The 12,318-nt window shown below is 50.0% G+C and overlaps 2 non-coding genes across 2 annotated transcripts; both read right to left on the bottom strand.

Moving 5' to 3' along the window:
• Positions 1–8,715: 8,715 nt before the first annotated feature.
• trnaa-cgc (transfer RNA alanine (anticodon CGC)) lies at positions 8,716–8,788 on the bottom strand. The gene has a single exon. It is a non-coding gene; the product is annotated as a tRNA-Ala (tRNA).
• Positions 8,789–12,236: 3,448 nt separating this feature from the next.
• On the bottom strand, positions 12,237–12,318 carry trnal-uag (transfer RNA leucine (anticodon UAG)). Its single transcript has one exon. It is a non-coding gene; the product is annotated as a tRNA-Leu (tRNA).

Here is a 12,318-nt window from a genome sequence, read left to right as displayed (position 1 = left end):
GAGGATAAGACAGGTATCGAACCACCTGCGTATCTAGCGGACGTTTAAAATAAAAAAAATGGCGTGTAATGTTGCGAAGGGCTACTGTTTTTTTTATAGTTTGTCGATTGTAAGGGACGTGGGCCGCGACAGAAATACTGGACGGGGTGGGAAAAGGTTTATTGATGGTTTATTGTACCGCAACGGTCACAATTGACTCACCAGCAAAGATGGCGCCGAGGCCACATCGGCTCCCTCCCGCCCTGCCTCGCACCGAAGCTCGAGCTGCGGAGCGCGACGCCAAACCGCCAGTCCACGGGCGCGGGCGCCGGACATAGACGTCATAAACCCTTCCGAGGCGCAGGAATTATAGATCAGTGTAGTTTCTTCTGGACCCGGGTTAGGGACAGTGTGCCCTCCGTGAGAGTCTTCTGAGGAAGCCAGTGTCTCATGGGTGTCCAGGCTTGGTACCATCTGTCCATCACAGGACACACAGACACACACACTCACACACCCTGGACAGGACACCAGTCCATCACAGGACACACACACACTCACTCACACACCCTGGACAGGACACCAGTCCATCACAGGACACACACACACTCACTCACACACCCTGGACAGGACACCAGTCCATCACAGGACATACACACATCCTAGATAGGACACCAGTCCATCACAGGACACACACACACAACCTGGATAGGACACCAGTCCCTCACAGGACACTCAGACACACACACTCACACACCCTGGACAGGACAGCACTCCATCATAGGACACACACACACCAGGGCCAGTTTTCCCAGAAGCCAATTAGCCCAAAAGCCTGTCTTTGGACCCGAAGAACACAGGGAGAACATGCAGACTCCACACAGACAGCCCCCCCCCCCCCCCCCGGGTCCAGACCCGAGCCCGGGGCCCCCCCGCGCTGAACCCCTCCGTACAGACGGCCGCACACAGCTCCGTTGTTCCCGATTCCCGAGGTGATCTGTTAAAAGAAGCCATTGCCTCCAGGTGACCTTTCCTACTGGAGTCAGGACAGGAGGCTCTTCTGTACACAGAAGGGGATGGGGGTGGGGAACAAGCCGCCCAGCCCTGTGGTTGAAGCCGATACCCCGGCTTCTCTCCAGACACAGCTGGGTGAGCTCCTCCAGTCAGTACAGGGGGCTCTACTGTACACAGAGGGTGGCGGGGGTGTGGAACAACTCCTTTGTTCGGGGCCTTGGGGCATTCTTGTTGTGAAAGGCGCTATATAAAAAAAACTGAATTGAAATTGAATCTTACAGGTTTGGGTTTTTCAGAGATCTTGTCAGAGATCTTGTCTGACGTGCCCGTTTCAAAAACGTAACGACACTCCTCACGTCCGAGCGCCGCCGGTCTGTGACGTAACGTATCCTTACACAACCATGACGGTTTCATCATGGACAGCACGAAAGCCCGAAAAGTGGTTGACGTTTTAATTTGGCAACGCCACGATGGATCCCAGTTTTTTTTTTTATTTTGGAGGCCAAAAAGGACAAAAAAGGAAACGTCCGGAGTGGATCGATGGTCATCTCTGCGGTTGTTCTGATGTTCTGAAAAAACAAAACAAAAAAAAAAACGGCTCGCTTGCCCGGTCGTGTAGTGTTTCCACACCCCACGCAAATCAACTTCTCTTCGCCCCCGGGGGCTCGTCGCCCGCAGCACCCCTCTCACGTGATAGGGGCTTCCCCCGGCTGTGACGTACTTACCCTACCCCCTTCCGCCAACGTCATACCGAAGGTCGCGCTTCGGGCCGCGGCGATGTTGACGGACTGTCTTGTAGCGTGAGAAGGGTTTAAATTTCGACTTAAGGAGTTGGCCATCGTTATATTTCGCGAGGTATCATACGGGGGGAAAAAGAACATTTATATTTATCAACCTACTAGTAATACTGGGTGGATGTCACGTTCCCCAAAGTTCAGTGCCTCTCTCTAATAAAGTAGAAACGTGACATTGAACTCCGTTCGAAACAGGAGAAATCACCAGGACACGATACAACTGACGTCCGGAAAAGAAAAAAAGAACTCCTATTCCCATTTGTAATGACCCCGTAGTGTTTTTCCCGGTGTGCGCTCATCTTTCGGAGACCCGTTTCTCTCTGGTGTTTTGCTGTTGGAATAAATGCCGAGGTGACCCTTCTGTGTGGAGTCTGCGTGTTCTCTCCAGCGGGTCGTTTCCTACACCGCAGGGGCTGATCGAACCGGGGTCTCCCAATCGTCACAGAAGTGTGTGTCATTTTGGGTGGTGGTGGGGGGGTGCATCGGGGATACTGCGCCCCGAGGGGATAACCTCTCACCTTACTCCGGACGAAGGGAGAAGACCTGTACCTTCACGAGTCCGGGTTGTGAAAACTTCTTCTGGCAGTTCAAAACGTTTCGAAGAGACTACAGCGCTACCCTGTTTTCCATTTCTATCGTGTATTATTATACAGTCATAAGTATCTGTACTGATCACAGATCCCCCTCTCACTACCAGGACTGAAGCCCAGTGCAGCACGAATAATAATAATAATAATTAATCCGTCCGGACTCTCCACTCAGAGCTCTTCCCAGGTCAGGGGGATCCCCTCCAGCCCCCCCAGTGTGCAGCCCCCACGTGGATGATGCTCCAGTCCGCTCAGCACACAGCAGCTCTCAGTGGGGAGGAGAGCAGAGGGATGGAGCCAGTTCAGAGAGGGGGGGTGATAAGGAGGCCATGATGGGTCAAGACCAGGGGGGGAATCAGGCCAGGACACTGGGGTAACACCCCTACTCCTCTCCAGAAACACCCCGGGATTGTTAATGAGCACAGAGAATCAGGACCTCGGTTTGACGTCTTATCCGAAGGACGGCGCCTGTTTACAGTCCAGTGTCCCCCGTCACTATACTGGGGCATCAGGACCCACACAGACCGCAGGGTGAAAGCGCCCCCTGCTGGCCCCACTCACACCTCTCCCAGCAGCAACCTCAGTTTTTCCCAGGAGTCTCCCCTCCAGGTACTGACCAGGCTTCTACCTGCTGGGCTCCAGTGGGGAGGGGGCTGCTAGCTGGGAGCTGCAGGGTGAGATGGCTGCTGGGCAAACGATGGCTAAAGAGCTTCCTAGGACACCCTGGAGTTCGTGGTCAACTTCCTTCTCTTCAGACGGAGGTGGCTTGAAATCTGTCTCGTTTCAAGGAGTATTGGACACGATGCCCCCCCTGCTTTAGCCCCGCTAACTGGTGGCACGCCGACAACGAGGGCTCTCGGCCTCAATCCATCAACCACAAACTCTCCGGGATGAAAGAGAAAGACAGACTCTGTTCGTTCGTTTCGGGGGGGGAGGGAAAAAACCAAAAGCTTTTTTTAAAAAACATTTTAATGATGCTTAACAAAAGAACAAAAATTACAATACAGATTAATGTCAAGGGACACACCCCCCCCCCCCATCTTACGATCATCACAGGACCTTAAAATAATACTTAATAATACAAGGTCATGCAGACGATCTGAGGACTCAGGTGGAGATAATGTGAAAGTTTTCCACAGTCCAGTCTGGGGTCCCTCAGCTTCAGTCCAGACTGGGGTCTGGGGTCCCTCAGCTTCAGTCCAGACTGGGGTCCCTCAGCTTCAGTCCAGACTGGGATCTGGGGTCCCTCAGCTCCGGTCCAGTCCAGTCTGGGGCCCCTCAGCTCTGGTCCAGTCCAGTATGGGGCCCCTCAGCTCCAGTGCAGTCCAGTCCAGTCTGGTGTCCCTCAGCTCCAGTGCAGCCCAGTCTGGGGTCCCTCAGCTTCGGTCCAGCACAGTCTGGGGTCCCTCAGCTTCGGTCCAGCACAGACTGGGGTCCCTCAGCTTCGGTCCAGCACAGTCTGGGGTCCCTCAGCTTCAGTCCAGACTGGTGTCCCTCAGCTTCGGCCCAGCACAGACTGGGGTCCCTCAGCTTCGGTCCAGACTGGGGTCCCTCAGCTCCAGTGCAGTCCAGACTGGGGTCCCTCAGCTTCGGTCCAGCACAGACTGGGGTCTCTCAGCTTCGGTCCAGACTGGGGTCCCTCAGCTTCAGTCCAGCACAGTCTGGGGTCCCTTAGCTTTGGTCCAGTCCAGTCTGGGGTCCCTCAGCTTCGGTCCAGCACAGCCTGGGGCCCCTCAGCTCCAGTCCAGTCCAGTCTGGGGCCCCTCAGCTTTGGTCCAGCACAGTCTGGAGTCCCTCAGCTTCGGTCCAGCACAGACTGGGGTCCCTCAGCTTTGGCCCAGCACAGACTGGGGTCCCTCAGCTTCGGTCCAGCACAGACTGGGGTCCCTCAGCTCCAGTCCAGTCCAGTCTGGTGTCTCTCAGCTCCGGTCCAGTGCAGTCTGGGGTCCCTCAGCTTCGGTCCAGCACAGTCTGGGGTCCCTTGGCTCCAGTCCAGTCCAGTTTGGTGTCCCTCAGCTCCAGTCCAGTCCAGTCCAGTCCAGTCCTTGGTGGGGAAGGCGACTCCGATCTTAGCTGGCACAGAACCAGGAAAGGAACCTGGAAAGAATATTGTTATTGCAGGTGTGAGGGACACAGACACGGACATCACCATGACATCAAACAGCAAGAGGAGACTCCTTCTTGAATCACAGACACGACCGGGCGGCGTCCCCCTGTCTGCTCACCTGCACCTCCTCTTCTTCTTCTTGTTCTTCCCGGCAGCCTGCTCCTCCTCTCCCTCGCTCTTCCTCTCCTGACACACGGTCTCCGCCGCCTCCATCGGCTCGTCCTTATCATCTGTCTCCACCGACATGCAGCTCAGGGACTTTAAAAAGACGCACAGCACTTCTGAAGCAGAGACAGGAGAGTCACGTTAAGAGTCGGACTGGACACTCCAGGACATGAACACTGCACTGAGAGAGAGAGGGGTTCATACACACACACTGACTGGACACTCCAGTACATGAACACTGCACTGAGAGAGAGAGGGGTTCATACACACACACTGACTGGACACTGGACAGGAGTAAAGAGAGAATCAGAGCATTACCCACTTTCTTTTTCTTCTGTCTCACAGGAGGTGGTGATTGGACCTCCTCCAGCTGGAGTCCGAGTAGGGAGAGAGGGGGCAGGAGAGGGACAGCACAGGGAGAGAAAGAGAGAGACAGGTGAGTCAAGTGTCCCAAGAGTACAGAGACTCTGCTGAGATCACACTCGCAGTGAGTGAGCCTGGGTGTAGCCCACTAATACTGACCCACTGTACACCATAGGACAGAGAAGAGGAGGAGAGAGACACACTGACTGGACACCACAGCACAGAGAGGAGGAGGAGAGAGACAGTGACAGACAGGGCTGACAAGACAGACAAGATGGCGAAACTCCACCACAGACAGGACAGGAGGCAGGGTGGGACCAGCACTGACCTTCTTCCTCTCTCCTGCCGGAGGAGCTGTCTCCACCTCCTCTTCCTCCTGCAAGTCAAGAGACAGGCTGAGAGAGAGACGGGCTGGTGGGACATCGGCGAACAGAGCTGAAGGCAGAGAGCCGGGGAGACAGGCCCAGCTGGGACAACGCAGGACAGACAGAGAGACAGACAGAAAGGAAGGAGAGAGAGACACAAAGATGAAGGCACAGAAAGACAGCAGGCAAAGAGAAAGATTGAGATTGAGGGACAAACAAACCGAGAGAGAGAGCGGAAGGAGAGAGAGAGAGGAAGGAGAGAGAAGGACAGACAGACTGACAGACGGGGCTGAAAGAGAGAGAGACAGAGAGGCAGGGACAGACAGACAGCAGGACAAGAGAGAGACAGAGATCGAGGGACAATAATTTGGTTTCGAAATTTATTCTGAAAATATACAATCATTCACTCCTGAAAAATATCGAGTTCAAATTATACATTATGTACAATATTGTAATCAACATATGGCTAATCATCAAAAATAAAAAAAAACTGTACTGGGGGACACAGCTGGCTGTGCTGTTCTGGACAGAACACACTGAGGTCCAGTTTCCACCTCCTGCAGGATCAAACAGCACCTCCACTGGCTCTCCAGTGAACAGAGGGACAGACAGAGAGGCTTCAGGCTGCAGGGTGACATTGTCTCTGTGAGCTGAAAGACAATCAGGACAGAGGATGATATAAGAACACACTCTGTCAAGAATATAGAGCCCTCTAGTGATCCTACTGTAGACCTGCTCACCACCCACAGTGACGATCACAGTGCTGATACTGCTTCCATTAAGGTCCCTCACTGTGTAGTTGCCCTGATCAGCTGGAGTGAGGGAGCGGAGTGTCAGAGAGCTGTTCTGCACTGACACTCACTGTTCGTACCTGGGGCCAGGGAGCCCTGTGCTGCTCAGTAAGACTATACGATTCCGGACAGATCGTGCAGGATCAAACAGCACCTCCACTGGACCAGCAGTGTGGAGGGGGGAGACAGAGAGGCACCAGGCTGCAGGCTGTGGACTTCTGAGTGAGCTGAAAAGGGACAGGTAGAAACATGTTGAATATTTAGTTTTACAACAATACCTTGAGTTTGGACTGCGATCAGCTTCATTTTGTATTTCAGCTGTGAAAATGCAATTTCAAAAATGCACGCCACAGTCATGTTAGGTTCAAGTTACAGTTGCATCACAACTCAATACATTTGCAATTCACTTCTGAGATAATTGTTCCTGGTGTTTGTGTTGTGTATGCCTTGCAATGGAGGGGTGAGAAATAATGGACTTATTACATTATAATGAATAATAATTGCTTACACTTATATAGTGCTTTTCTGGACACTCCACTCAAAGCGCTTTGCAGGACATGGGGACTCCCCTCCACCACCACAAATGTGCAGCATCCACCTGGATGATGGGACGGCAGCCATAGTGCACCAGAACGCTCCCCACACACCAGCTATGAGTGGGGAGGAGAGCAGAGTAATGAAGCCAATTCATAAATGGGGGTTATTAGGAGGCCATGATTGGTAAGGGTCAATGGGAAATTTGGCCAGGACACTGGGGTAAAACCCCTACTCTTTTCGAGAAACACCCCGGGATTTTTAATGACCACAGAGAGTCAGGACCTCGGTTTTACGTCTCATCTGAAGGACGGCACCTGTTTACAGTTTTTCCAGTGTCCCCGTCACTATACTGGGGCATTAGGACCCACATGGGCCACAGGGTGAGAGTTCCCCCTGCTGGCCCCACTAACACCTCTTCCAGCAGCAACCTTAGTTATTATTGTGAAGAATGAAAGAATATTAGGAACATGAAAAGGTTGAATGTTTTAAATGCGTTTTTTTACTGAAACATCCGCTACAGAGATGCGCACACACGTCATTACAAACGCACACCTGCACAGAGACGTCCTCAAGCGCCTTGTTCACAATTATGGGCTCCAATAGGAACAAAAAACGCCAGCCTGACAACTCGAGCATTCAAACCAAGAACCCAACACGTACTTATGTTGGCAGCCTGTGCAGAAAAGCAGAAAGAACCACAAGCCTTCTCTATTGGGAGGAAAAACACACACTCCCTCTCTCACACTCCTGATTTCCTTAAATAGCTCATTCTTCATCTCTGGCTCCTACATACAGTATAGCAGCGCTCAGTCTGCTTTGAATAAGCCATAAATCTAAGATTTGTTTTATCTGTTCCTCTTGTCTAGGCCTAGAGCTGCTTTTCATAAAAGAGCTGTTTGCATAAATAGCTAGGGTTACAGCTGAAGACACCAGCTTCATCCCCCAGTGTGTTATACGTCGGGAGCAAGAGAAGAGGGCCAGGCCGTGCCTTTTCATAGATTTTTCTTCTGAAAAGTCAGTTTCTCAGAGGCAGATTTAGCCCCTCATGCATTGTAGAGAGATAGACACGCCCGCGCGCACAGTTAGAGCTGCACCCTCACACAGAGTCAGACCCGCACAGACACATCCTCTTGTTTAAACAAATACACAAACCTGACGGCGCTCACAATGATCCAGACACACACACACACACACACACACACACACACACGACATCAGTAGTCACTCTCGCACACTGGACCCCAGCTCAGTCCTCACCTCCAGCTCCTGCAAACCGCTTCGAACAAACTGCATTAAGAAAATTAGGTTGCGTTCCGATAGCAGGCCATCCTGGGCACCAGTGTGAGTTACACAGTCATTTGTAAAAGCCCTTCCGCATCGTCGGGCATGCTTCACAGTGCTGGACCTGGGGTGTGGGTGCTGTCTGTGTGGAGTTTGCATGTTCTCTCCCTGGTCTGTGGGGGTTTCCTCCAGGTGCTCCAGTTTCCCACAGTCCAGGGACAGGCTGCCACTTTCACTGGGCAGTGCACCGTCACCGTGGCAGCATGGTGGGTCGGATCTGATTTCAGTCTTTATTTCCTTTTTTAGAGATCCTGTAACCAGGACCTGTTCACTGCCATGACGGACATAAGGAACAATAAAGCCGAAGTCTTGTTTCCCACAAGAAACAACAAAACCGAAGTATTGTTCGATGTGCCGGTACAAACTTTTAGGTTATATAGTCCTTCCTTGCTGCTTCAGACGTCATTCGGTGTTATGGTAAGGGGGGGGTCGTGGTATTTGGCCAGTTAAGAGACCCTGGCCAAATGGTCAGTTTAAGATTATGCCCCCTCGCATCTGGAATCCTTATCAGTTAACCCCCTTTCCTGCCATAAACCCCTGTTGCTTATAAGTCTAATTTTCAGGCAGAACTGACTTAAGTTAACCCTATTTACATCTTGTCTCTTACTTCAGCCCTCTTCCATTTGCTAGTTAAAAGTTGTACAACCCATTTGTATGCGACAAAAGAAGCCAGTCTGTTTCCGCCCGGTTTCGAACCGAGGGCCTTTCGCATGCGAGGCGAACATGATAACCACTACACTACGGAAACAGTGGTAAGATGTGCCCAGCGGCCCAGTGCTGAGCTTCGCCAATGCGTTTCAGCTGCTTCCATTGCCTTTATTGGAGTGCGCTGATGGACCGTGCTCTCTCTCCAGAGACCAGCACGCCTGTCATGGACGGAGCAGGAAAGGCGGTGCCACATTCTACAGCCCTCTCCACGCAATCGGGCTACTGAAGTGGAGAAAATCGCCTCTCCAGAAAGTGCAAATATCATAGAGGTAGAGGTAGGGAGAGAGGAGGAGTACAAATTCAAGCAGAGGCCTGAGTGGAGCACTGTCGTATGGCCCTGACATCAATCCCTCAACTCTCTGCATAAAGCAGTGTCTTATGGCCATAACATCCCACCCCCACCACTCTCAATGGAAAGCACTGTCGTATAACCATGACATCCCACCCCCACCACTCTCTGCATAAAGAAGTGTCGTATGGCCCTGACGCCCACCCCTCCACTCTCTGCGTTAAGCTGTGTTGTCAGGCCCTGACATCCCACCTCCGCCACTCTCTGCGTAAAGCAGTATCTTCAGGCCCTGACATCCCACCCCCGCCACTCTCTGTATAAAGCAGTGTCATATGGCCCTGACATCCCACCCCCACCACTCTCTGTGTAAAGAAGTGTCGTATGGCCCTGACACCACCCCTCCACTCTCTGCGTTAAGCTGTGTTTTCAGGCCCTGACATCCCACCTCCTCCATTCTCTGTGTAAAGCAGTGTCATATGGCCCTGACATCCCACCCCCACCACTCTCTGCGGAAAGCACTGTCATATAGCCCTGACACCCACCCCTCCACTCTTTGAATAAAGCAGTGTCGTCAAGCCCTGACATCCCACCCCCGCCATTCTCTACGTAAAGAAGTGTCATATGGCCCTGACACCCACCCATCCACTCTCTGCGTTAAGCTGTGTTGTCAGGCCCTGACATCCCACCTCCGCCACTCTCTGTGTAAAGCACTGTCGTATGGCCCTGACATCACACCCCCACCACTCTCTGCGTGAAGCACAGTCATATAGCCCTGACGACCACCCCTCCATTCTTTGCATAAAGCAGTGACGTCAAGCCCTGACATCCCACCTCCGCCACTCTCTACGTTAACCCCTGTTAACTCGCTTGCTGAATGATCTCTCAAGAAATCCCTGGTGAGATTCAACAGGTGTTTTCTTCAACAGCCACTAAAAGTCTGATGACCTTCTCTGGATTTCCTGAATATGATGTAAAATTAGTTCAAATCATTTGGTAGTTAACAGAACAAAATGCTTTGGAGGTACATTTAAAACAGCAGAGCAACACTGTAGCACTTCGTGTGTGACTGAGTTTAATTGTGTAAACCTGTCTCTCTATGAACACGAGCAAAGAGTTCTCACTCAACAGAAGATTGCGATGTGAGCACAATAATGTAAGACATCTGGTGATGCCAGGGATTGAACTCGGAACTTCATACATGAAAACCATTGAACTACATCCCCTATGGCACAGATGGTGGAACTGACTTAAAGATGTGCATATGTTCACTGACCACAATCCACCCTTCATGAATAATTGAAATGAATAATTTATTTTTATATCCAGTCACATGGGCGACGGTGGTTGATTCTTCAATGGGGGAGAGCGTTTTTCTACCTCCTTACTCGACTGTCTTTCAATTATGTTTTCCTTGAAATCTTTTTGCATCTTTTAAGTGCTTGCGATTAAATTACGCATAGAAAAACAGCAGTACAGTTGATGTTCATGGACCGATGCACACAACTCCAGTGATAAAGCCCTGTCTGTAAATATTGTAGAAGAACGTTAAAGGGCGAAACAACGCTCCAACCACGGGAATGGTAACAAGAAGGATCGTGTTCTTATTTAATATGTGCTTTTGAATTGCCTTGTCAATACACACAGGCTTTAGAGATGGACAAATAATTTACAGTGGTGTTTGTAAACAAAGATGGAACATGTTTTTTTCTATACCAGGAAGAAAGGAGCAGACTCTTAAACTTTAAGAGACAGAAACAATACCTCATCACAGCTAACACTAATTAAAACAACATCACAACAGAAGAGTGAAGCCTTGGGTGAATCAAATTAGTTTTCATTGGTCGTCTGTGTCTTCATAACTGTAGGTGAGAGAGAGGATTGCGAAAATGTGCGGGTGCTTCTTAGAAGTGTGTTGGTAGTACAGGTGACTTCCAAATAATTGAGCCGGGTTTTAATCCCGGCCAGTGCATCCCCAAACCTTTTCAAGATAATCATTTATCCGGTAGCACATCTCCTGAAACTAACATTCGAGGTAGGAAGCGTGCTCTTAAACACCAAAACACTCAAAAAGGAAGAAGCAGATCTCTGTACACAAGACAGTAGTGCGATATTAGAATTTCTGAGTTCTTGATGGATTCAGGCTCCTTCTCAGAGGTCCTTGCTCGCCAAATAACTTTACATCTGAGGAAGAGCACCACGGAAAAAAAACCCAACTCAACAAGCGAGCGTGTTGGTTGCTCTTGCTCTTAATGCAAGGAGCTGTTTTTTTTCCTTGCAATAATCATTATTAACCAAAAACAGCAGCACAGGTAAGTCGCATTTGTGATTATGTCACTTCTCTGCTTCAGCAAGGTCAATAAAAGACTCTGAAAGTAGTAAAGCAAAACTGAACTCAAAATCATATTAGGAATTCTGAGCGATATCTCCATACAGGTAATCCAATAAGAACGTTTAAATATTTGAATATAATCTCTCTATATATTTCGCTGCTTTTTACCCGGAGTAAAACTATTGGATTGAAGGAATGGTAACCGCTGGGTTAAAATGTATAGTTGTTATTTGGAGAAATCTGTAAACTCGTGATCTTATATGTTTTAAAAGACAGCACAGGGAAAAACGACAGTGCTGATTATTTTCCAGAGACGGAGCACTGATGACCTCTCCGAGCTGATTGATAAAGCCCACCCAGTGGATACTCTAGCAGAACGTCAAAGAACATTCACCTTTGTATCCAAAGAAACGACAGGAACAACATCAGGAAGCACAATCAATTCCCCTTTTAAATCTTTCCTGTAAGGTATGCTATGTGAATCCATGAAGTTAATCCTCTGATCTCTTTTGATCACGAACAAAGTATTTCTGATGGAGCGCTATGTTCAAAGATTTAATAAGCTTTACCCCTGCCAACGATTCGGCGTGAAGAATTAAAAGTTTCACAGACAAAAGCAGCTCACCACCACAGCCAATATTAAATGTACTTGCCGGTACACTATCATGTGCACTGCCTCAAAAGTGATCTCGGCAGATGTTGTTCGCTACATAAAGCTGAACGTGCCAAAGAGAATTTCTATTGAGAAAAAATATTTTTTCTGCCTTGATGTTAAGCCTGTCTTTTAGAAAGTCTATCTCTAAACACCTCCCGCAGCCTAACAAAAAGCGCTTTTACTGATTGTATTGCAGGTCTTAAAACATTAATATTTGGCAGCAGTGGGATTCAAACCCACGCCCCCAGAGAGACTGGAGCCTAAATCCAGTACCTTAGACCACTCAGCCACGCTACC

Source organism: Lepisosteus oculatus, chromosome 14 (assembly GCF_040954835.1).
Source record: "Lepisosteus oculatus isolate fLepOcu1 chromosome 14, fLepOcu1.hap2, whole genome shotgun sequence".
NCBI lineage: Eukaryota > Metazoa > Chordata > Actinopteri > Semionotiformes > Lepisosteidae > Lepisosteus > Lepisosteus oculatus.
The sequence above is the reverse complement of the archived record's forward strand: the minus strand, read 5'-3'. Positions and strand labels throughout refer to the sequence as shown.